This window comes from Hyla sarda, unplaced genomic scaffold, assembly GCF_029499605.1.
Source record: "Hyla sarda isolate aHylSar1 unplaced genomic scaffold, aHylSar1.hap1 scaffold_854, whole genome shotgun sequence".
Taxonomy (NCBI): domain Eukaryota; kingdom Metazoa; phylum Chordata; class Amphibia; order Anura; family Hylidae; genus Hyla; species Hyla sarda.
In genome coordinates, this window is record NW_026610882.1 from 49,980 (window position 1) to 75,342 (window position 25,363).

The 25,363-nt window shown below is 46.2% G+C and overlaps 11 non-coding genes across 11 annotated transcripts; all 11 read left to right on the plus strand.

Annotated features, from left to right (window-relative positions):
• The first annotated feature begins 2,072 nt into the window (after positions 1 to 2,072).
• LOC130347889 (U2 spliceosomal RNA) lies at positions 2,073 to 2,263 on the plus strand. Its single transcript, XR_008885743.1, has one exon. It is a non-coding gene; the product is annotated as a U2 spliceosomal RNA (small nuclear RNA).
• A 2,093-nt stretch (positions 2,264 to 4,356) lies between these two features.
• Positions 4,357 to 4,547, plus strand: LOC130347890 (U2 spliceosomal RNA). The gene has a single exon (XR_008885744.1). It is a non-coding gene; the product is annotated as a U2 spliceosomal RNA (small nuclear RNA).
• Positions 4,548 to 6,649: 2,102 nt separating this feature from the next.
• Positions 6,650 to 6,840, plus strand: LOC130347891 (U2 spliceosomal RNA). Its single transcript, XR_008885745.1, has one exon. It is a non-coding gene; the product is annotated as a U2 spliceosomal RNA (small nuclear RNA).
• A 2,092-nt stretch (positions 6,841 to 8,932) lies between these two features.
• Positions 8,933 to 9,123, plus strand: LOC130347892 (U2 spliceosomal RNA). Its single transcript, XR_008885746.1, has one exon. It is a non-coding gene; the product is annotated as a U2 spliceosomal RNA (small nuclear RNA).
• Positions 9,124 to 11,217: 2,094 nt separating this feature from the next.
• LOC130347864 (U2 spliceosomal RNA) lies at positions 11,218 to 11,408 on the plus strand. Its single transcript, XR_008885724.1, has one exon. It is a non-coding gene; the product is annotated as a U2 spliceosomal RNA (small nuclear RNA).
• Positions 11,409 to 13,473: 2,065 nt separating this feature from the next.
• LOC130347893 (U2 spliceosomal RNA) lies at positions 13,474 to 13,664 on the plus strand. Its single transcript, XR_008885747.1, has one exon. It is a non-coding gene; the product is annotated as a U2 spliceosomal RNA (small nuclear RNA).
• Positions 13,665 to 15,781: 2,117 nt separating this feature from the next.
• LOC130347895 (U2 spliceosomal RNA) lies at positions 15,782 to 15,972 on the plus strand. Its single transcript, XR_008885748.1, has one exon. It is a non-coding gene; the product is annotated as a U2 spliceosomal RNA (small nuclear RNA).
• A 2,085-nt stretch (positions 15,973 to 18,057) lies between these two features.
• On the plus strand, positions 18,058 to 18,248 carry LOC130347896 (U2 spliceosomal RNA). The gene has a single exon (XR_008885749.1). It is a non-coding gene; the product is annotated as a U2 spliceosomal RNA (small nuclear RNA).
• A 2,103-nt stretch (positions 18,249 to 20,351) lies between these two features.
• LOC130347897 (U2 spliceosomal RNA) lies at positions 20,352 to 20,542 on the plus strand. Its single transcript, XR_008885750.1, has one exon. It is a non-coding gene; the product is annotated as a U2 spliceosomal RNA (small nuclear RNA).
• A 2,085-nt stretch (positions 20,543 to 22,627) lies between these two features.
• LOC130347899 (U2 spliceosomal RNA) lies at positions 22,628 to 22,818 on the plus strand. Its single transcript, XR_008885752.1, has one exon. It is a non-coding gene; the product is annotated as a U2 spliceosomal RNA (small nuclear RNA).
• A 2,080-nt stretch (positions 22,819 to 24,898) lies between these two features.
• LOC130347900 (U2 spliceosomal RNA) lies at positions 24,899 to 25,089 on the plus strand. The gene has a single exon (XR_008885753.1). It is a non-coding gene; the product is annotated as a U2 spliceosomal RNA (small nuclear RNA).
• Positions 25,090 to 25,363: the final 274 nt, after the last annotated feature.

A 25,363-nucleotide genomic window follows, 5' to 3' on the forward strand; every position in this document is an offset into this window, starting at 1 on the left:
GAAAGATTCCTACTTTCATTGCTACCTGCTTGCTGGCTAGCCAGCTAGCCAGCCCTGTGGGCCTTGCTGCTGCTGCAGCCAAAAAACAAAAGGTGGTGCTGCTGCTGCTTCTGCTGCTTCTGCTTCTGCTTGTGTCTGGCCGCTGTTGGAGCGTCCAGGCACAGGACTTCTGCTGCTGCTGACTAAATGGCCTCCTTAATTGGATCATTTGAGTAGCCAGCACACCTGTGCAGGTAGGGCATGACATAATAGGCAGCTGCCTTGATAGCGGGTGGGTGCTGAATGTTCCTAATTGACAAAATAAGATTAATGCTTATGAAGAAATATAAAATCTCATCCCTTCCCCAATATCGCGCCACACCCCTACCCCTTAATTCCCTGGTTGAACTTGATGGACATATGTCTTTTTTCGACCGTACTAACTATGTAACTATGTAACATAACATGGGGGGGGGGGGTCTCCTGGCTGTTCACACAGGTGTGTCATTGCTGTACATTGACCATGCATTGCTTCTGTGGTATTGCAAAGGCAAAGACAAATGCTTCCAGCCATCCATTGCACTAATGGATTGGTCATCAGCTGGCTGTCTATGTCCCGCATCAATATAGACCAAAGTACAGAGGGTTAGGCTATGCTATTGTGCACCTACCTGATGCATCAGAAGGTGCGAGGCCCTTGCTAAATTCTGTGCACAGACTTTGAGATCTATACTTTAGACTGTATCTAAACCTGCTCCAACATGGACTGACATTCTGGCCTACTTTCAGCCGATGCGACTTGTCTGTCGCTGAACAGTCGCTTTTTATGTATTCAGCACCTATGTATAATGTTGTAAAAATGCTCTAGAAGTTAAAGTCGCAGAAATGTCACACATATTTGGCCTGCAACTTTCTGTGCGACAAATTCAGACAGGAAAAATCAGTATAAATCCTTAGAAAATTATCCCCCAGTGTCTCCATCTGCTGGCGGTATTGAATAAGCATTGCTGCACTGATGGGGTATGCATTAGACGAAAAAAAAGAAGAAAAAGAAGAATAATACGCCCAGAAAAGAGGCGAAAAGGAGAAAAACGTAAAAAAACGTGAAAAAAAAGTAAGAGGAAGAGAAGGGAAAAAAAGGTGGAAATGGGTTTAAAAGTGATTTCGGCGGAGAAATATATATATATATATATATATATATATATATATATATATATATACGCGCACACACACACATATATATAAACGTATTCTCCGTTGAGATATTGCAGCCGCTGCTGTGTCCAGGCCCAGGAGCCTTAGCACTGTGCTGTGATGTCACTCAATACCACTGACATCACTAGGTGTAAACAACATCTCTCCTTTGCTGTGTATGTGACTATGGAGCTGTTTGGTGATGTCGTCTATTATGGCCTTCATAGAAGCAACAGGAGATTGTTGCATCCATCTAGAACCCTCAGAACTACAGTGCTATGATGTCACTCACTTCCACAGGCCTTGCAGAGTGTAAACAACAACAACCCAGCTTTGTTGTGTATGTAACCATAGGGATTTGTGATGTCACCTAGAACCTTCACAGCAGCGACAGCTTTATGAGGAGCATCAGCACTGCTCTGCCTGAGCAGAACCATCACCGCCATAGGTTGTCAAATAACCCGGGTTTAACCCACACAGGTAAGTCCAATGGGGTGCAGGCATGTCCTCTATGCTTACAGCTTCCCGTGGGTGTTGGTTTGATACCGTTTGGGGACAGCCAAGGAGGCATCTGCAGGCAACAAAGGTAGGTGTGTGCTTGTGTGTGTGTTTCCTATGCAGATCCTAAGCCCAGTGTCACATGCAAGTAGGAGGAGTAAGAAGGGTTCCTGGCAAATCCGGGTTATGGATTGCATTTAAAAAGGCCCCGTGGGAGTGCAATGGGCCCCTGTCTTGCTGCTTAGCAATAATGGTATGGGTTTAGGTTCTGCTGTGTGTACTGGTGGTTGACTGCCCCCCAGCCCAGAGTGTGCATGGAAAATTGTCTGGCAGCCTCCCTGACAGCAAGCAGTGATAGTGCCCATGAAGGGCACCTTGTTGGGCCCGCCCCTTTCACGGTTATCGCTTCTCGGCCTTTTGGCTAAGATCAAGTGTAGTATCTGTTCTTATCAGTTTAATATCTGATACGTCCCCTATCTGGGGACCATATATTAAATGGATTTTTGAGAACGGGGGCCGATTTCGAAGCTTGCTTCCGTCGCCCTATGCATTGACCCGATATGGCAGTATCTTCGGGTACAGTGCACCACCCCCTTACAGGGTTAAAAAGAAAGATTCCTACTTTCATTGCTACCTGCTTGCTGGCTAGCCAGCTAGCCAGCCCTGTGGGCCTTGCTGCTGCTGCAGCCAAAAAACAAAAGGTGGTGCTGCTGCTGCTTCTGCTGCTTCTGCTTCTGCTTGTGTCTGGCCGCTGTTGGAGCGTCCAGGCACAGGACTTCTGCTGCTGCTGACTAAATGGCCTCCTTAATTGGATCATTTGAGTAGCCAGCACACCTGTGCAGGTAGGGCATGACATGATAGGCAGCTGCCTTGATAGCGGGTGGGTGCTGAATGTTCCTAATTGACAAAATAAGATTAATGCTTATGAAGAAATATAAAATCTCATCCCTTCCCCAATATCGCGCCACACCCCTACCCCTTAATTCCCTGGTTGAACTTGATGGACATATGTCTTTTTTCGACCGTACTAACTATGTAACTATGTAACATAACATGGGGGGGGGAGGGGGGTCTCCTGGCTGTTCACACAGGTGTGTCATTGCTGTACATTGACCATGCATTGCTTCTGTGGTATTGCAAAGGCAAAGACAAATGCTTCCAGCCATCCATTGCACTAATGGATTGGTCATCAGCTGGCTGTCTATGTCCCGCATCAATATAGACCAAAGTACAGAGGGTTAGGCTATGCTATTGTGCACCTACCTGATGCATCAGAAGGTGCGAGGCCCTTGCTAAATTCTGTGCACAGACTTTGAGATCTATACTTTAGACTGTATCTAAACCTGCTCCAACATGGACTGACATTCTGGCCTACTTTCAGCCGATGCGACTTGTCTGTCGCTGAACAGTCGCTTTTTATGTATTCAGCACCTATGTATAATGTTGTAAAAATGCTCTAGAAGCTAAAGTCGCAGAAATGTCACACATATTTGGCCTGCAACTTTCTGTGCGACAAATTCAGACAGGAAAAATCAGTATAAATCCTTAGAAAATTATCCCCCAGTGTCTCCATCTGCTGGCGGTATTGAATAAGCATTGCTGCACTGATGGGGTATGCATTAGACGAAAAAAAAGAAGAAAAAGAAGAATAATACGCCCAGAAAAGAGGCGAAAAGGAGAAAAACGTAAAAAAACGTGAAAAAAAAGTAAGAGGAAGAGAAGGGAAAAAAAGGTGGAAATGGGTTTAAAAGTGATTTCGGCGGAGAATATATATATATATATATATATATATATATATATATATATATATACGCGCACACACACACATATATATAAACGTATTCTCCGTTGAGATATTGCAGCCGCTGCTGTGTCCAGGCCCAGGAGCCTTAGCACTGTGCTGTGATGTCACTCAATACCACTGACATCACTAGGTGTAAACAACATCTCTCCTTTGCTGTGTATGTGACTATGGAGCTGTTTGGTGATGTCGTCTATTATGGCCTTCATAGAAGCAACAGGAGATTGTTGCATCCATCTAGAACCCTCAGAACTACAGTGCTATGATGTCACTCACTTCCACAGGCCTTGCAGAGTGTAAACAACAACAACCCAGCTTTGTTGTGTATGTAACCATAGGGATTTGTGATGTCACCTAGAACCTTCACAGCAGCGACAGCTTTATGAGGAGCATCAGCACTGCTCTGCCTGAGCAGAACCATCACCGCCATAGGTTGTCAAATAACCCGGGTTTAACCCACACAGGTAAGTCCAATGGGGTGCAGGCATGTCCTCTATGCTTACAGCTTCCCGTGGGTGTTGGTTTGATACCGTTTGGGGACAGCCAAGGAGGCATCTGCAGGCAACAAAGGTAGGTGTGTGCTTGTGTGTGTGTTTCCTATGCAGATCCTTAAGCCCAGTGTCACATGCAAGTAGGAGGAGTAAGAAGGGTTCCTGGCAAATCCGGGTTATGGATTGCATTTAAAAAGGCCCCGTGGGAGTGCAATGGGCCCCTGTCTTGCTGCTTAGCAATAATGGTATGGGTTTAGGTTCTGCTGTGTGTACTGGTGGTTGACTGCCCCCCAGCCCAGAGTGTGCATGGAAAATTGTCTGGCAGCCTCCCTGACAGCAAGCAGTGATAGTGCCCATGAAGGGCACCTTGTTGGGCCCGCCCCTTTCACGGTTATCGCTTCTCGGCCTTTTGGCTAAGATCAAGTGTAGTATCTGTTCTTATCAGTTTAATATCTGATACGTCCCCTATCTGGGGACCATATATTAAATGGATTTTTGAGAACGGGGGCCGATTTCGAAGCTTGCTTCCGTCGCCCTATGCATTGACCCGATATGGCAGTATCTTCGGGTACAGTGCACCACCCCCTTACAGGGTTAAAAAGAAAGATTCCTACTTTCATTGCTACCTACTTGCTGGCTAGCCAGCTAGCCAGCCCTGTGGGCCTTGCTGCTGCTGCAGCCAAAAAACAAAAGGTGGTGCTGCTGCTGCTTCTGCTGCTTCTGCTTCTGCTTGTGTCTGGCCGCTGTTGGAGCGTCCAGGCACAGGACTTCTGCTGCTGCTGACTAAATGGCCTCCTTAATTGGATCATTTGAGTAGCCAGCACACCTGTGCAGGTAGGGCATGACATGATAGGCAGCTGCCTTGATAGCGGGTGGGTGCTGAATGTTCCTAATTGACAAAATAAGATTAATGCTTATGAAGAAATATAAAATCTCATCCCTTCCCCAATATCGCGCCACACCCCTACCCCTTAATTCCCTGGTTGAACTTGATGGACATATGTCTTTTTTCGACCGTACTAACTATGTAACTATGTAACATAACATGGGGGGGGGGGGGAGGCTCCTGGCTGTTCACACAGGTGTGTCATTGCTGTACATTGACCATGCATTGCTTCTGTGGTATTGCAAAGGCAAAGACAAATGCTTCCAGCCATCCATTGCACTAATGGATTGGTCATCAGCTGGCTGTCTATGTCCCGCATCAATATAGACCAAAGTACAGAGGGTTAGGCTATGCTATTGTGCACCTACCTGATGCATCAGAAGGTGCGAGGCCCTTGCTAAATTCTGTGCACAGACTTTGAGATCTATACTTTAGACTGTATCTAAACCTGCTCCAACATGGACTGACATTCTGGCCTACTTTCAGCCGATGCGACTTGTCTGTCGCTGAACAGTCGCTTTTTATGTATTCAGCACCTATGTATAATGTTGTAAAAATGCTCTAGAAGCTAAAGTCGCAGAAATGTCACACATATTTGGCCTGCAACTTTCTGTGCGACAAATTCAGACAGGAAAAATCAGTATAAATCCTTAGAAAATTATCCCCCAGTGTCTCCATCTGCTGGCGGTATTGAATAAGCATTGCTGCACTGATGGGGTATGCATTAGACGAAAAAAAAGAAGAAAAAGAAGAATAATACGCCCAGAAAAGAGGCGAAAAGGAGAAAAACGTAAAAAAACGTGAAAAAAAAGTAAGAGGAAGAGAAGGGAAAAAAAGGTGGAAATGGGTTTAAAAGTGATTTCGGCGGAGAAATATATATATATATATATATATATATATATATATATATATATATATATATATATACGCGCACACACACACATATATATAAACGTATTCTCCGTTGAGATATTGCAGCCGCTGCTGTGTCCAGGCCCAGGAGCCTTAGCACTGTGCTGTGATGTCACTCAATACCACTGACATCACTAGGTGTAAACAACATCTCTCCTTTGCTGTGTATGTGACTATGGAGCTGTTTGGTGATGTCGTCTATTATGGCCTTCATAGAAGCAACAGGAGATTGTTGCATCCATCTAGAACCCTCAGAACTACAGTGCTATGATGTCACTCACTTCCACAGGCCTTGCAGAGTGTAAACAACAACAACCCAGCTTTGTTGTGTATGTAACCATAGGGATTTGTGATGTCACCTAGAACCTTCACAGCAGCGACAGCTTTATGAGGAGCATCAGCACTGCTCTGCCTGAGCAGAACCATCACCGCCATAGGTTGTCAAATAACCCGGGTTTAACCCACACAGGTAAGTCCAATGGGGTGCAGGCATGTCCTCTATGCTTACAGCTTCCCGTGGGTGTTGGTTTGATACCGTTTGGGGACAGCCAAGGAGGCATCTGCAGGCAACAAAGGTAGGTGTGTGCTTGTGTGTGTGTTTCCTATGCAGATCCTAAGCCCAGTGTCACATGCAAGTAGGAGGAGTAAGAAGGGTTCCTGGCAAATCCGGGTTATGGATTGCATTTAAAAAGGCCCCGTGGGAGTGCAATGGGCCCCTGTCTTGCTGCTTAGCAATAATGGTATGGGTTTAGGTTCTGCTGTGTGTACTGGTGGTTGACTGCCCCCCAGCCCAGAGTGTGCATGGAAAATTGTCTGGCAGCCTCCCTGACAGCAAGCAGTGATAGTGCCCATGAAGGGCACCTTGTTGGGCCCGCCCCTTTCACGGTTATCGCTTCTCGGCCTTTTGGCTAAGATCAAGTGTAGTATCTGTTCTTATCAGTTTAATATCTGATACGTCCCCTATCTGGGGACCATATATTAAATGGATTTTTGAGAACGGGGGCCGATTTCGAAGCTTGCTTCCGTCGCCCTATGCATTGACCCGATATGGCAGTATCTTCGGGTACAGTGCACCACCCCCTTACAGGGTTAAAAAGAAAGATTCCTACTTTCATTGCTACCTGCTTGCTGGCTAGCCAGCTAGCAAGCCCTGTGGGCATTGCTGCTGCTGCAGCCAAAAAACAAAAGGTGGTGCTGCTGCTGCTTCTGCTGCTTCTGCTTCTGCTTGTGTCTGGCCGCTGTTGGAGCGTCCAGGCACAGGACTTCTGCTGCTGCTGACTAAATGGCCTCCTTAATTGGATCATTTGAGTAGCCAGCACACCTGTGCAGGTAGGGCATGACATGATAGGCAGCTGCCTTGATAGCGGGTGTGTGCTGAATGTTCCTAATTGACAAAATAAGATTAATGCTTATGAAGAAATATAAAATCTCATCCCTTCCCCAATATCGCGCCACACCCCTACCCCTTAATTCCCTGGTTGAACTTGATGGACATATGTCTTTTTTCGACCGTACTAACTATGTAACTATGTAACATAACATGGGGGGGGGGGGGGGTCTCCTGGCTGTTCACACAGGTGTGTCATTGCTGTACATTGACCATGCATTGCTTCTGTGGTATTGCAAAGGCAAAGACAAATGCTTCCAGCCATCCATTGCACTAATGGATTGGTCATCAGCTGGCTGTCTATGTCCCGCATCAATATAGACCAAAGTACAGAGGGTTAGGCTATGCTATTGTGCACCTACCTGATGCATCAGAAGGTGCGAGGCCCTTGCTAAATTCTGTGCACAGACTTTGAGATCTATACTTTAGACTGTATCTAAACCTGCTCCAACATGGACTGACATTCTGGCCTACTTTCAGCCGATGCGACTTGTCTGTCGCTGAACAGTCGCTTTTTATGTATTCAGCACCTATGTATAATGTTGTAAAAATGCTCTAGAAGCTAAAGTCGCAGAAATGTCACACATATTTGGCCTGCAACTTTCTGTGCGACAAATTCAGACAGGAAAAATCAGTATAAATCCTTAGAAAATTATCCCCCAGTGTCTCCATCTGCTGGCGGTATTGAATAAGCATTGCTGCACTGATGGGGTATGCATTAGACGAAAAAAAAGAAGAAAAAGAAGAATAATACGCCCAGAAAAGAGGCGAAAAGGAGAAAAACGTAAAAAAACGTGAAAAAAAAGTAAGAGGAAGAGAAGGGAAAAAAAGGTGGAAATGGGTTTAAAAGTGATTTCGGCGGAGAAATATATATATATATATATATATATATATATATATATATATATATACGCGCACACACACACATATATATAAACGTATTCTCCGTTGAGATATTGCAGCCGCTGCTGTGTCCAGGCCCAGGAGCCTTAGCACTGTGCTGTGATGTCACTCAATACCACTGACATCACTAGGTGTAAACAACATCTCTCCTTTGCTGTGTATGTGACTATGGAGCTGTTTGGTGATGTCGTCTATTATGGCCTTCATAGAAGCAACAGGAGATTGTTGAATCCATCTAGAACCCTCAGAACTACAGTGCTATGATGTCACTCACTTCCACAGGCCTTGCAGAGTGTAAACAACAACAACCCAGCTTTGTTGTGTATGTAACCATAGGGATTTGTGATGTCACCTAGAACCTTCACAGCAGCGACAGCTTTATGAGGAGCATCAGCACTGCTCTGCCTGAGCAGAACCATCACCGCCATAGGTTGTCAAATAACCCGGGTTTAACCCACACAGGTAAGTCCAATGGGGTGCAGGCATGTCCTCTATGCTTACAGCTTCCCGTGGGTGTTGGTTTGATACCGTTTGGGGACAGCCAAGGAGGCATCTGCAGGCAACAAAGGTAGGTGTGTGCTTGTGTGTGTGTTTCCTATGCAGATCCTAAGCCCAGTGTCACATGCAAGTAGGAGGAGTAAGAAGGGTTCCTGGCAAATCCGGGTTATGGATTGCATTTAAAAAGGCCCCGTGGGAGTGCAATGGGCCCCTGTCTTGCTGCTTAGCAATAATGGTATGGGTTTAGGTTCTGCTGTGTGTACTGGTGGTTGACTGCCCCCCAGCCCAGAGTGTGCATGGAAAATTGTCTGGCAGCCTCCCTGACAGCAAGCAGTGATAGTGCCCATGAAGGGCACCTTGTTGGGCCCGCCCCTTTCACGGTTATCGCTTCTCGGCCTTTTGGCTAAGATCAAGTGTAGTATCTGTTCTTATCAGTTTAATATCTGATACGTCCCCTATCTGGGGACCATATATTAAATGGATTTTTGAGAACGGGGGCCGATTTCGAAGCTTGCTTCCGTCGCCCTATGCATTGACCCGATATGGCAGTATCTTCGGGTACAGTGCACCACCCCCTTACAGGGTTAAAAAGAAAGATTCCTACTTTCATTGCTACCTGCTTGCTGGCTAGCCAGCTAGCCAGCCCTGTGGGCCTTGCTGCTGCTGCAGCCAAAAAACAAAAGGTGGTGCTGCTGCTGCTTCTGCTGCTTCTGCTTCTGCTTGTGTCTGGCCGCTGTTGGAGCGTCCAGGCACAGGACTTCTGCTGCTGCTGACTAAATGGCCTCCTTAATTGGATCATTTGAGTAGCCAGCACACCTGTGCAGGTAGGGCATGACATGATAGGCAGCTGCCTTGATAGCGGGTGGGTGCTGAATGTTCCTAATTGACAAAATAAGATTAATGCTTATGAAGAAATATAAAATCTCATCCCTTCCCCAATATCGCGCCACACCCCTACCCCTTAATTCCCTGGTTGAACTTGATGGACATATGTCTTTTTTCGACCGTACTAACTATGTAACTATGTAACATAACATGGGGGGGGGGGGGGGTCTCCTGGCTGTTCACACAGGTGTGTCATTGCTGTACATTGACCATGCATTGCTTCTGTGGTATTGCAAAGGCAAAGACAAATGCTTCCAGCCATCCATTGCACTAATGGATTGGTCATCAGCTGGCTGTCTATGTCCCGCATCAATATAGACCAAAGTACAGAGGGTTAGGCTATGCTATTGTGCACCTACCTGATGCATCAGAAGGTGCGAGGCCCTTGCTAAATTCTGTGCACAGACTTTGAGATCTATACTTTAGACTGTATCTAAACCTGCTCCAACATGGACTGACATTCTGGCCTACTTTCAGCCGATGCGACTTGTCTGTCGCTGAACAGTCGCTTTTTATGTATTCAGCACCTATGTATAATGTTGTAAAAATGCTCTAGAAGCTAAAGTCGCAGAAATGTCACACATATTTGGCCTGCAACTTTCTGTGCGACAAATTCAGACAGGAAAAATCAGTATAAATCCTTAGAAAATTATCCCCCAGTGTCTCCATCTGCTGGCTGTATTGAATAAGCATTGCTGCACTGATGGGGTATGCATTAGACGAAAAAAAAGAAGAAAAAGAAGAATAATACGCCCAGAAAAGAGGCGAAAAGGAGAAAAACGTAAAAAAACGTGAAAAAAAAGTAAGAGGAAGAGAAGGGAAAAAAAGGTGGAAATGGGTTTAAAAGTGATTTCGGCGGAGAAATATATATATATATATATATATATATATATATATATATATATATATACGCGCACACACACACATATATATAAACGTATTCTCCGTTGAGATATTGCAGCCGCTGCTGTGTCCAGGCCCAGGAGCCTTAGCACTGTGCTGTGATGTCACTCAATACCACTGACATCACTAGGTGTAAACAACATCTCTCCTTTGCTCTGTATGTGACTATGGAGCTGTTTGGTGATGTTGTCTATTATGGCCTTCATAGAAGCAACAGGAGATTGTTGCATCCATCTAGAACCCTCAGAACTACAGTGCTATGATGTCACTCACTTCCACAGGCCTTGCAGAGTGTAAACAACAACAACCCAGCTTTGTTGTGTATGTAACCATAGGGATTTGTGATGTCACCTAGAACCTTCACAGCAGCGACAGCTTTATGAGGAGCATCAGCACTGCTCTGCCTGAGCAGAACCATCACCGCCATAGGTTGTCAAATAACCCGGGTTTAACCCACACAGGTAAGTCCAATGGGGTGCAGGCATGTCCTCTATGCTTACAGCTTCCCGTGGGTGTTGGTTTGATACCGTTTGGGGACAGCCAAGGAGGCATCTGCAGGCAACAAAGGTAGGTGTGTGCTTGTGTGTGTGTTTCCTATGCAGATCCTAAGCCCAGTGTCACATGCAAGTAGGAGGAGTAAGAAGGGTTCCTGGCAAATCCGGGTTATGGATTGCATTTAAAAAGGCCCCGTGGGAGTGCAATGGGCCCCTGTCTTGCTGCTTAGCAATAATGGTATGGGTTTAGGTTCTGCTGTGTGTACTGGTGGTTGACTGCCCCCCAGCCCAGAGTGTGCATGGAAAATTGTCTGGCAGCCTCCCTGACAGCAAGCAGTGATAGTGCCCATGAAGGGCACCTTGTTGGGCCCGCCCCTTTCACGGTTATCGCTTCTCGGCCTTTTGGCTAAGATCAAGTGTAGTATCTGTTCTTATCAGTTTAATATCTGATACGTCCCCTATCTGGGGACCATATATTAAATGGATTTTTGAGAACGGGGGCCGATTTCGAAGCTTGCTTCCGTCGCCATATGCATTGACCCGATATGGCAGTATCTTCGGGTACAGTGCACCACCCCCTTACAGGGTTAAAAAGAAAGATTCCTACTTTCATTGCTACCTGCTTGCTGGCTAGCCAGCTAGCCAGCCCTGTGGGCCTTGCTGCTGCTGCAGCCAAAAAACAAAAGGTGGTGCTGCTGCTGCTTCTGCTGCTTCTGCTTCTGCTTGTGTCTGGCCGCTGTTGGAGCGTCCAGGCACAGGACTTCTGCTGCTGCTGACTAAATGGCCTCCTTAATTGGATCATTTGAGTAGCCAGCACACCTGTGCAGGTAGGGCATGACATGATAGGCAGCTGCCTTGATAGCGGGTGGGTGCTGAATGTTCCTAATTGACAAAATAAGATTAATGCTTATGAAGAAATATAAAATCTCATCCCTTCCCCAATATCGCGCCACACCCCTACCCCTTAATTCCCTGGTTGAACTTGATGGACATATGTCTTTTTTCGACCGTACTAACTATGTAACTATGTAACATAACATGGGGGGGGGGGGGGTCTCCTGGCTGTTCACACAGGTGTGTCATTGCTGTACATTGACCATGCATTGCTTCTGTGGTATTGCAAAGGCAAAGACAAATGCTTCCAGCCATCCATTGCACTAATGGATTGGTCATCAGCTGGCTGTCTATGTCCCGCATCAATATAGACCAAAGTACAGAGGGTTAGGCTATGCTATTGTGCACCTACCTGATGCATCAGAAGGTGCGAGGCCCTTGCTAAATTCTGTGCACAGACTTTGAGATCTATACTTTAGACTGTATCTAAACCTGCTCCAACATGGACTGACATTCTGGCCTACTTTCAGCCGATGCGACTTGTCTGTCGCTGAACAGTCGCTTTTTATGTATTCAGCACCTATGTATAATGTTGTAAAAATGCTCTAGAAGCTAAAGTCGCAGAAATGTCACACATATTTGGCCTGCAACTTTCTGTGCGACAAATCCAGACAGGAAAAATCAGTATAAATCCTTAGAAAATTATCCCCCAGTGTCTCCATCTGCTGGCGGTATTGAATAAGCATTGCTGCACTGATGGGGTATGCATTAGACGAAAAAAAAGAAGAAAAAGAAGAATAATACGCCCAGAAAAGAGGCGAAAAGGAGAAAAACGTAAAAAAACGTGAAAAAAAAGTAAGAGGAAGAGAAGGGAAAAAAAGGTGGAAATGGGCTTAAAAGTGATTTCGGCGGAGAAATATATATATATATATATACGCGCACACACACACATATATATAAACGTATTCTCCGTTGAGATATTGCAGCCGCTGCTGTGTCCAGGCCCAGGAGCCTTAGCACTGTGCTGTGATGTCACTCAATACCACTGACATCACTAGGTGTAAACAACATCTCTCCTTTGCTGTGTATGTGACTATGGAGCTGTTTGGTGATGTCGTCTATTATGGCCTTCATAGAAGCAACAGGAGATTGTTGCATCCATCTAGAACCCTCAGAACTACAGTGCTATGATGTCACTCACTTCCACAGGCCTTGCAGAGTGTAAACAACAACAACCCAGCTTTGTTGTGTATGTAACCATAGGGATTTGTGATGTCACCTAGAACCTTCACAGCAGCGACAGCTTTATGAGGAGCATCAGCACTGCTCTGCCTGAGCAGAACCATCACCGCCATAGGTTGTCAAATAACCCGGGTTTAACCCACACAGGTAAGTCCAATAGGGTGCAGGCATGTCCTCTATGCTTACAGCTTCCCGTGGGTGTTGGTTTGATACCGTTTGGGGACAGCCAAGGAGGCATCTGCAGGCAACAAAGGTAGGTGTGTGCTTGTGTGTGTGTTTCCTATGCAGATCCTAAGCCCAGTGTCACATGCAAGTAGGAGGAGTAAGAAGGGTTCCTGGCAAATCCGGGTTATGGATTGCATTTAAAAAGGCCCCGTGGGAGTGCAATGGGCCCCTGTCTTGCTGCTTAGCAATAATGGTATGGGTTTAGGTTCTGCTGTGTGTACTGGTGGTTGACTGCCCCCCAGCCCAGAGTGTGCATGGAAAATTGTTTGGCAGCCTCCCTGACAGCAAGCAGTGATAGTGCCCATGAAGGGCACCTTGTTGGGCCCGCCCCTTTCACGGTTATCGCTTCTCGGCCTTTTGGCTAAGATCAAGTGTAGTATCTGTTCTTATCAGTTTAATATCTGATACGTCCCCTATCTGGGGACCATATATTAAATGGATTTTTGAGAACGGGGGCCGATTTCGAAGCTTGCTTCCGTCGCCCTATGCATTGACCCGATATGGCAGTATCTTCGGGTACAGTGCACCACCCCCTTACAGGGTTAAAAAGAAAGATTCCTACTTTCATTGCTACCTGCTTGCTGGCTAGCCAGCTAGCCAGCCCTGTGGGCCTTGCTGCTGCTGCAGCCAAAAAACAAAAGGTGGTGCTGCTGCTGCTTCTGCTGCTTCTGCTTCTGCTTGTGTCTGGCCGCTGTTGGAGCGTCCAGGCACAGGACTTCTGCTGCTGCTGACTAAATGGCCTCCTTAATTGGATCATTTGAGTAGCCAGTACACCTGTGCAGGTAGGGCATGACATAATAGGCAGCTGCCTTGATAGCGGGTGGGTGCTGAATGTTCCTAATTGACAAAATAAGATTAATGCTTATGAAGAAATATAAAATCTCATCCCTTCCCCAATATCGCGCCACACCCCTACCCCTTAATTCCCTGGTTGAACTTGATGGACATATGTCTTTTTTCGACCGTACTAACTATGTAACTATGTAACTATGTAACTATGTAACTATGTAACATAACATGGGGGGGGGGGGGGGGTCTCCTGGCTGTTCACACAGGTTTGTCATTGCTGTACATTGACCATGCATTGCTTCTGTGGTATTGCAAAGGCAAAGACAAATGCTTCCAGCCATCCATTGCACTAATGGATTGGTCATCAGCTGGCTGTCTATGTCCCGCATCAATATAGACCAAAGTACAGAGGGTTAGGCTATGCTATTGTGCACCTACCTGATGCATCAGAAGGTGCGAGGCCCTTGCTAAATTCTGTGCACAGACTTTGAGATCTATACTTTAGACTGTATCTAAACCTGCTCCAACATGGACTGACATTCTGGCCTACTTTCAGCCGATGCGACTTGTCTGTCGCTGAACAGTCGCTTTTTATGTATTCAGCACCTATGTATAATGTTGTAAAAATGCTCTAGAAGTTAAAGTCTCAGAAATGTCACACATATTTGGCCTGCAACTTTCTGTGCGACAAATTCAGACAGGAAAAATCAGTATAAATCCTTAGAAAATTATCCCCCAGTGTCTCCATCTGCTGGCGGTATTGAATAAGCATTGCTGCACTGATGGGGTATGCATTAGACGAAAAAAAAGAAGAAAAAGAAGAATAATACGCCCAGAAAAGAGGCGAAAAGGAGAAAAACGTAAAAAAACGTGAAAAAAAAGTAAGAGGAAGAGAAGGGAAAAAAAGGTGGAAATGGGTTTAAAAGTGATTTCGGCGGAGAAATATATATATATATATATATATATATATATATATATATATATATACGCGCACACACACACATATATATAAACGTATTCTCCGTTGAGATATTGCAGCCGCTGCTGTGTCCAGGCCCAGGAGCCTTAGCACTGTGCTGTGATGTCACTCAATACCACTGACATCACTAGGTGTAAACAACATCTCTCCTTTGCTGTGTATGTGACTATGGAGCTGTTTGGTGATGTCGTCTATTATGGCCTTCATAGAAGCAACAGGAGATTGTTGCATCCATCTAGAACCCTCAGAACTACAGTGCTATGATGTCACTCACTTCCACAGGCCTTGCAGAGTGTAAACAACAACAACCCAGCTTTGTTGTGTATGTAACCATAGGGATTTGTGATGTCACCTAGAACCTTCACAGCAGCGACAGCTTTATGAGGAGCATCAGCACTGCTCTGCCTGAGCAGAACCATCACCGCCATAGGTTGTCAAATAACCCGGGTTTAACCCACACAGGTAAGTCCAATGGGGTGCAGGCATGTCCTCTATGCTTACAGCTTCCCGTGGGTGTTGGTTTGATACCGTTTGGGGACAGCCAAGGAGGCATCTGCAGGCAACAAAAGTAGGTGTGTGCTTGTGTGTGTGTTTCCTATGCAGATCCTAAGCCCAGTGTCACATGCAAGTAGGAGGAGTAAGAAGGGTTCCTGGCAAATCCGGGTTATGGATTGCATTTAAAAAGGCCCCGTGGGAGTGCAATGGGCCCCTGTCTTGCTGCTTAGCAATAATGGTATGGGTTTAGGTTCTGCTGTGTGTACTGGTGGTTGACTGCCCCCCAGCCCAGAGTGTGCATGGAAAATTGTCTGGCAGCCTCCCTGACAGCAAGCAGTGATAGTGCCCATGAAGGGCACCTTGTTGGGCCCGCCCCTTTCACGGTTATCGCTTCTCGGCCTTTTGGCTAAGATCAAGTGTAGTATCTGTTCTTATCAGTTTAATATCTGATACGTCCCCTATCTGGGGACCATATATTAAATGGATTTTTGAGAACGGGGGCCGATTTCGAAGCTTGCTTCCGTCGCCCTATGCATTGACCCGATATGGCAGTATCTTCGGGTACAGTGCACCACCCCCTTACAGGGTTAAAAAGAAAGATTCCTACTTTCATTGCTACCTGCTTGCTGGCTAGCCAGCTAGCCAGCCCTGTGGGCCTTGCTGCTGCTGCAGCCAAAAAACAAAAGGTGGTGCTGCTGCTGCTTCTGCTGCTTCTGCTTCTGCTTGTGTCTGGCCGCTGTTGGAGCGTCCAGGCACAGGACTTCTGCTGCTGCTGACTAAATGGCCTCCTTAATTGGATCATTTGAGTAGCCAGCACACCTGTGCAGGTAGGGCATGACATGATAGGCAGCTGCCTTGATAGCGGGTGGGTGCTGAATGTTCCTAATTGACAAAATAAGATTAATGCTTATGAAGAAATATAAAATCTCATCCCTTCCCCAATATCGCGCCACACCCCTACCCCTTAATTCCCTGGTTGAACTTGATGGACATATGTCTTTTTTCGACCGTACTAACTATGTAACTATGTAACATAACATGGGGGGGGGGGGGGTCTCCTGGCTGTTCACACAGGTGTGTCATTGCTGTACATTGACCATGCATTGCTTCTGTGGTATTGCAAAGGCAAAGACAAATGCTTCCAGCCATCCATTGCACTAATGGATTGGTCATCAGCTGGCTGTCTATGTCCCGCATCAATATAGACCAAAGTACAGAGGGTTAGGCTATGCTATTGTGCACCTACCTGATGCATCAGAAGGTGCGAGGCCCTTGCTAAATTCTGTGCACAGACTTTGAGATCTATACTTTAGACTGTATCTAAACCTGCTCCAACATGGACTGACATTCTGGCCTACTTTCAGCCGATGCGACTTGTCTGTCGCTGAACAGTCGCTTTTTATGTATTCAGCACCTATGTATAATGTTGTAAAAATGCTCTAGAAGCTAAAGTCGCAGAAATGTCACACATATTTGGCCTGCAACTTTCTGTGCGACAAATTCAGACAGGAAAAATCAGTATAAATCCTTAGAAAATTATCCCCCAGTGTCTCCATCTGCTGGCGGTATTGAATAAGCATTGCTGCACTGATGGGGTATGCATTAGACGAAAAAAAAGAAGAAAAAGAAGAATAATACGCCCAGAAAAGAGGCGAAAAGGAGAAAAACGTAAAAAAACGTGAAAAAAAAGTAAGAGGAAGAGAAGGGAAAAAAAGGTGGAAATGGGTTTAAAAGTGATTTCGGCGGAGAAATATATATATATATATATATATATATATATATATATATACGCGCACACACACACATATATATAAACGTATTCTCCGTTGAGATATTGCAGCCGCTGCTGTGTCCAGGCCCAGGAGCCTTAGCACTGTGCTGTGATGTCACTCAATACCACTGACATCACTAGGTGTAAACAACATCTCTCCTTTGCTGTGTATGTGACTATGGAGCTGTTTGGTGATGTCGTCTATTATGGCCTTCATAGAAGCAATAGGAGATTGTTGCATCCATCTAGAACCCTCAGAACTACAGTGCTATGATGTCACTCACTTCCACAGGCCTTGCAGAGTGTAAACAACAACAACCCAGCTTTGTTGTGTATGTAACCATAGGGATTTGTGATGTCACCTAGAACCTTCACAGCAGCGACAGCTTTATGAGGAGCATCAGCACTGCTCTGCCTGAGCAGAACCATCACCGCCATAGGTTGTCAAATAACCCGGGTTTAACCCACACAGGTAAGTCCAATGGGGTGCAGGCATGTCCTCTATGCTTACAGCTTCCCGTGGGTGTTGGTTTGATACCGTTTGGGGACAGCCAAGGAGGCATCTGCAGGCAACAAAGGTAGGTGTGTGCTTGTGTGTGTGTTTCCTATGCAGATCCTAAGCCCAGTGTCACATGCAAGTAGGAGGAGTAAGAAGGGTTCCTGGCAAATCCGGGTTATGGATTGCATTTAAAAAGGCCCCGTGGGAGTGCAATGGGCCCCTGTCTTGCTGCTTAGCAATAATGGTATGGGTTTAGGTTCTGCTGTGTGTACTGGTGGTTGACTGCCCCCCAGCCCAGAGTGTGCATGGAAAATTGTCTGGCAGCCTCCCTGACAGCAAGCAGTGATAGTGCCCATGAAGGGCACCTTGTTGGGCCCGCCCCTTTCACGGTTATCGCTTCTCGGCCTTTTGGCTAAGATCAAGTGTAGTATCTGTTCTTATCAGTTTAATATCTGATACGTCCCCTATCTGGGGACCATATATTAAATGGATTTTTGAGAACGGGGGCCGATTTCGAAGCTTGCTTCCGTCGCCCTATGCATTGACCCGATATGGCAGTATCTTCGGGTACAGTGCACCACCCCCTTACAGGGTTAAAAAGAAAGATTCCTACTTTCATTGCTACCTACTTGCTGGCTAGCCAGCTAGCCAGCCCTGTGGGCCTTGCTGCTGCTGCAGCCAAAAAACAAAAGGTGGTGCTGCTGCTGCTTCTGCTGCTTCTGCTGCTTCTGCTTCTGCTTGTGTCTGGCCGCTGTTGGAGCGTCCAGGCACAGGACTTCTGCTGCTGCTGACTAAATGGCCTCCTTAATTGGATCATTTGAGTAGCCAGCACACCTGTGCAGGTAGGGCATGACATGATAGGCAGCTGCCTTGATAGCGGGTGGGTGCTGAATGTTCCTAATTGACAAAATAAGATTAATGCTTATGAAGAAATATAAAATCTCATCCCTTCCCCAATATCGCGCCACACCCCTACCCCTTAATTCCCTGGTTGAACTTGATGGACATATGTCTTTTTTCGACCGTACTAACTATGTAACTATGTAACATAACATGGGGGGGGGGGGGGGAGGCTCCTGGCTGTTCACACAGGTGTGTCATTGCTGTACATTGACCATGCATTGCTTCTGTGGTATTGCAAAGGCAAAGACAAATGCTTCCAGCCATCCATTGCACTAATGGATTGGTCATCAGCTGGCTGTCTATGTCCCGCATCAATATAGACCAAAGTACAGAGGGTTAGGCTATGCTATTGTGCACCTACCTGATGCATCAGAAGGTGCGAGGCCCTTGCTAAATTCTGTGCACAGACTTTGAGATCTATACTTTAGACTGTATCTAAACCTGCTCCAACATGGACTGACATTCTGGCCTACTTTCAGCCGATGCGACTTGTCTGTCGCTGAACAGTCGCTTTTTATGTATTCAGCACCTATGTATAATGTTGTAAAAATGCTCTAGAAGCTAAAGTCGCAGAAATGTCACACATATTTGGCCTGCAACTTTCTGTGCGACAAATTCAGACAGGAAAAATCAGTATAAATCCTTAGAAAATCATCCCCCAGTGTCTCCATCTGCTGGCGGTATTGAATAAGCATTGCTGCACTGATGGGGTATGCATTAGACGAAAAAAAAGAAGAAAAAGAAGAATAATACGCCCAGAAAAGAGGCGAAAAGGAGAAAAACGTAAAAAAACGTGAAAAAAAAGTAAGAGGAAGAGAAGGGAAAAAAAGGTGGAAATGGGTTTAAAAGTGATTTCGGCGGAGAAATATATATATATATATATATATATATATATATATATATATATATACGCGCACACACACACATATATATAAACGTATTCTCCGTTGAGATATTGCAGCCGCTGCTGTGTCCAGGCCCAGGAGCCTTAGCACTGTGCTGTGATGTCACTCAATACCACTGACATCACTAGGTGTAAACAACATCTCTCCTTTGCTGTGTATGTGACTATGGAGCTGTTTGGTGATGTCGTCTATTATGGCCTTCATAGAAGCAACAGGAGATTGTTGCATCCATCTAGAACCCTCAGAACTACAGTGCTATGATGTCACTCACTTCCACAGGCCTTGCAGAGTGTAAACAACAACAACCCAGCTTTGTTGTGTATGTAACCATAGGGATTTGTGATGTCACCTAGAACCTTCACAGCAGCGACAGCTTTATGAGGAGCATCAGCACTGCTCTGCCTGAGCAGAACCATCACCGCCATAGGTTGTCAAATAACCCGGGTTTAACCCACACAGGTAAGTCCAATGGGGTGCAGGCATGTCCTCTATGCTTACAGCTTCCCGTGGGTGTTGGTTTGATACCGTTTGGGGACAGCCAAGGAGGCATCTGCAGGCAACAAAGGTAGGTGTGTGCTTGTGTGTGTGTTTCCTATGCAGATCCTAAGCCCAGTGTCACATGCAAGTAGGAGGAGTAAGAAGGGTTCCTGGCAAATCCGGGTTATGGATTGCATTTAAAAAGGCCCCGTGGGAGTGCAATGGGCCCCTGTCTTGCTGCTTAGCAATAATGGTATGGGTTTAGGTTCTGCTGTGTGTACTGGTGGTTGACTGCCCCCCAGCCCAGAGTGTGCATGGAAAATTGTCTGGCAGCCTCCCTGACAGCAAGCAGTGATAGTGCCCATGAAGGGCACCTTGTTGGGCCCGCCCCTTTCACGGTTATCGCTTCTCGGCCTTTTGGCTAAGATCAAGTGTAGTATCTGTTCTTATCAGTTTAATATCTGATACGTCCCCTATCTGGGGACCATATATTAAATGGATTTTTGAGAACGGGGGCCGATTTCGAAGCTTGCTTCCGTCGCCCTATGCATTGACCCGATATGGCAGTATCTTCGGGTACAGTGCACCACCCCCTTACAGGGTTAAAAAGAAAGATTCCTACTTTCATTGCTACCTGCTTGCTGGCTAGCCAGCTAGCCAGCCCTGTGGGCCTTGCTGCTGCTGCAGCCAAAAAACAAAAGGTGGTGCTGCTGCTGCTTCTGCTGCTTCTGCTTCTGCTTGTGTCTGGCCGCTGTTGGAGCGTCCAGGCACAGGACTTCTGCTGCTGCTGACTAAATGGCCTCCTTAATTGGATCATTTGAGTAGCCAGCACACCTGCGCAGGTAGGGCATGACATGATAGGCAGCTGCCTTGATAGCGGGTGGGTGCTGAATGTTCCTAATTGACAAAATAAGATTAATGCTTATGAAGAAATATAAAATCTCATCCCTTCCCCAATATCGCGCCACACCCCTACCCCTTAATTCCCTGGTTGAACTTGATGGACATATGTCTTTTTTCGACCGTACTAACTATGTAACTATGTAACATAACATGGGGGGGGGGGGGGGGTCTCCTGGCTGTTCACACAGGTGTGTCATTGCTGTACATTGACCATGCATTGCTTCTGTGGTATTGCAAAGGCAAAGACAAATGCTTCCAGCCATCCATTGCACTAATGGATTGGTCATCAGCTGGCTGTCTATGTCCCGCATCAATATAGACCAAAGTACAGAGGGTTAGGCTATGCTATTGTGCACCTACCTGATGCATCAGAAGGTGCGAGGCCCTTGCTAAATTCTGTGCACAGACTTTGAGATCTATACTTTAGACTGTATCTAAACCTGCTCCAACATGGACTGACATTCTGGCCTACTTTCAGCCGATGCGACTTGTCTGTCGCTGAACAGTCGCTTTTTATGTATTCAGCACCTATGTATAATGTTGTAAAAATGCTCTAGAAGCTAAAGTCGCAGAAATGTCACACATATTTGGCCTGCAACTTTCTGTGCGACAAATTCAGACAGGAAAAATCAGTATAAATCCTTAGAAAATTATCCCCCAGTGTCTCCATCTGCTGGCGGTATTGAATAAGCATTGCTGCACTGATGGGGTATGCATTAGACGAAAAAAAAGAAGAAAAAGAAGAAGAATACGCCCAGAAAAGAGGCGAAAAGGAGAAAAACTTAAAAAAACGTGAAAAAAAAGTAAGAGGAAGAGAAGGGAAAAAAAGGTGGAAATGGGTTTAAAAGTGATTTCGGCGGAGAAATATATATATATATATATATATATATATATATATATACGCGCACACACACACATATATATAAACGTATTCTCCGTTGAGATATTGCAGCCGCTGCTGTGTCCAGGCCCAGGAGCCTTAGCACTGTGCTGAGATGTCACTCAATACCACTGACATCACTAGGTGTAAACAACATCTCTCCTTTGCTGTGTATGTGACTATGGAGCTGTTTGGTGATGTCGTCTATTATGGCCTTCATAGAAGCAACAGGAGATTGTTGCATCCATCTAGAACCCTCAGAACTACAGTGCTATGATGTCACTCACTTCCACAGGCCTTGCAGAGTGTAAACAACAACAACCCAGCTTTGTTGTGTATGTAACCATAGGGATTTGTGATGTCACCTAGAACCTTCACAGCAGCGACAGCTTTATGAGGAGCATCAGCACTGCTCTGCCTGAGCAGAACCATCACCGCCATAGGTTGTCAAATAACCCGGGTTTAACCCACACAGGTAAGTCCAATGGGGTGCAGGCATGTCCTCTATGCTTACAGCTTCCCGTGGGTGTTGGTTTGATACCGTTTGGGGACAGCCAAGGAGGCATCTGCAGGCAACAAAGGTAGGTGTGTGCTTGTGTGTGTGTTTCCTATGCAGATCCTAAGCCCAGTGTCACATGCAAGTAGGAGGAGTAAGAAGGGTTCCTGGCAAATCCGGGTTATGGATTGCATTTAAAAAGGCCCCGTGGGAGTGCAATGGGCCCCTGTCTTGCTGCTTAGCAATAATGGTATGGGTTTAGGTTCTGCTGTGTGTACTGGTGGTTGACTGCCCCCCAGCCCAGAGTGTGCATGGAAAATTGTCTGGCAGCCTCCCTGACAGCAAGCAGTGATAGTGCCCATGAAGGGCACCTTGTTGGGCCCGCCCCTTTCACGGTTATCGCTTCTCGGCCTTTTGGCTAAGATCAAGTGTAGTATCTGTTCTTATCAGTTTAATATCTGATACGTCCCCTATCTGGGGACCATATATTAAATGGATTTTTGAGAACGGGGGCCGATTTCGAAGCTTGCTTCCGTCGCCCTATGCATTGACCCGATATGGCAGTATCTTCGGGTACAGTGCACCACCCCCTTACAGGGTTAAAAAGAAAGATTCCTACTTTCATTGCTACCTGCTTGCTGGCTAGCCAGCTAGCCAGCCCTGTGGGCCTTGCTGCTGCTGCAGCCAAAAAACAAAAGGTGGTGCTGCTGCTGCTTCTGCTGCTTCTGCTTCTGCTTGTGTCTGGCCGCTGTTGGAGCGTCCAGGCACAGGACTTCTGCTGCTGCTGACTAAATGGCCTCCTTAATTGGATCATTTGAGTAGCCAGCACACCTGTGCAGGTAGGGCATGACATGATAGGCAGCTGCCTTGATAGCGGGTGGGTGCTGAATGTTCCTAATTGACAAAATAAGATTAATGCTTATGAAGAAATATAAAATCTCATCCCTTCCCCAATATCGCGCCACACCCCTACCCCTTAATTCCCTGGTTGAACTTGATGGACATATGTCTTTTTTCGACCGTACTAACTATGTAACTATGTAACATAACATGGGGGGGGGGGGGGGGGTCTCCTGGCTGTTCACACAGGTGTGTCATTGCTGTACATTGACCATGCATTGCTTCTGTGGTATTGCAAAGGCAAAGACAAATGCTTCCAGCCATCCATTGCACTAATGGATTGGTCATCAGCTGGCTGTCTATGTCCCGCATCAATATAGACCAAAGTACAGAGGGTTAGGCTATGCTATTGTGCACCTACCTGATGCATCAGAAGGTGCGAGGCCCTTGCTAAATTCTGTGCACAGACTTTGAGATCTATACTTTAGACTGTATCTAAACCTGCTCCAACATGGACTGACATTCTGGCCTACTTTCAGCCGATGCGACTTGTCTGTCGCTGAACAGTCGCTTTTTATGTATTCAGCACCTATGTATAATGTTGTAAAAATGCTCTAGAAGCTAAAGTCGCAGAAATGTCACACATATTTGGCCTGCAACTTTCTGTGCGACAAATTCAGACAGGAAAAATCAGTATAAATCCTTAGAAAATTATCCCCCAGTGTCTCCATCTGCTGGCGGTATTGAATAAGCATTGCTGCACTGATGGGGTATGCATTAGACGAAAAAAAAGAAGAAAAAGAAGAATAATACGCCCAGAAAAGAGGCGAAAAGGAGAAAAACGTAAAAAAATGTGAAAAAAAAGTAAGAGGAAGAGAAGGGAAAAAAAGGTGGAAATGGGTTTAAAAGTGATTTCGGCGGAGAAATATATATATATATATATATATATATATATACGCGCACACACACACATATATATAAACGTATTCTCCGTTGAGATATTGCAGCCGCTGCTGTGTCCAGGCCCAGGAGCCTTAGCACTGTGCTGTGATGTCACTCAATACCACTGACATCACTAGGTGTAAACAACATCTCTCCTTTGCTGTGTATGTGACTATGGAGCTGTTTGGTGATGTCGTCTATTATGGCCTTCATAGAAGCAACAGGAGATTGTTGCATCCATCTAGAACCCTCAGAACTACAGTGCTATGATGTCACTCACTTCCACAGGCCTTGCAGAGTGTAAACAACAACAACCCAGCTTTGTTGTGTATGTAACCATAGGGATTTGTGATGTCACCTAGAACCTTCACAGCAGCGACAGCTTTATGAGGAGCATCAGCACTGCTCTGCCTGAGCAGAACCATCACCGCCATAGGTTGTCAAATAACCCGGGTTTAACCCACACAGGTAAGTCCAATGGGGTGCAGGCATGTCCTCTATGCTTACAGCTTCCCGTGGGTGTTGGTTTGATACCGTTTGGGGACAGCCAAGGAGGCATCTGCAGGCAACAAAGGTAGGTGTGTGCTTGTGTGTGTGTTTCCTATGCAGATCCTAAGCCCAGTGTCACATGCAAGTAGGAGGAGTAAGAAGGGTTCCTGGCAAATCCGGGTTATGGATTGCATTTAAAAAGGCCCCGTGGGAGTGCAATGGGCCCCTGTCTTGCTGCTTAGCAATAATGGTATGGGTTTAGGTTCTGCTGTGTGTACTGGTGGTTGACTGCCCCCCAGCCCAGAGTGTGCATGGAAAATTGTCTGGCAGCCTCCCTGACAGCAAGCAGTGATAGTGCCCATGAAGGGCACCTTGTTGGGCCCGCCCCTTTCACGGTTATCGCTTCTCGGCCTTTTGGCTAAGATCAAGTGTAGTATCTGTTCTTATCAGTTTAATATCTGATACGTCCCCTATCTGGGGACCATATATTAAATGGATTTTTGAGAACGGGGGCCGATTTCGAAGCTTGCTTCCGTCGCCCTATGCATTGACCCGATATGGCAGTATCTTCGGGTACAGTGCACCACCCCCTTACAGGGTTAAAAAGAAAGATTCCTACTTTCATTGCTACCTGCTTGCTGGCTAGCCAGCTAGCCAGCCCTGTGGGCCTTGCTGCTGCTGCTGCAGCCAAAAAACAAAAGGTGGTGCTGCTGCTGCTTCTGCTGCTTCTGCTTCTGCTTGTGTCTGGCCGCTGTTGGAGCGTCCAGGCACAGGACTTCTGCTGCTGCTGACTAAATGGCCTCCTTAATTGGATCATTTGAGTAGCCAGCACACCTGTGCAGGTAGGGCATGACATGATAGGC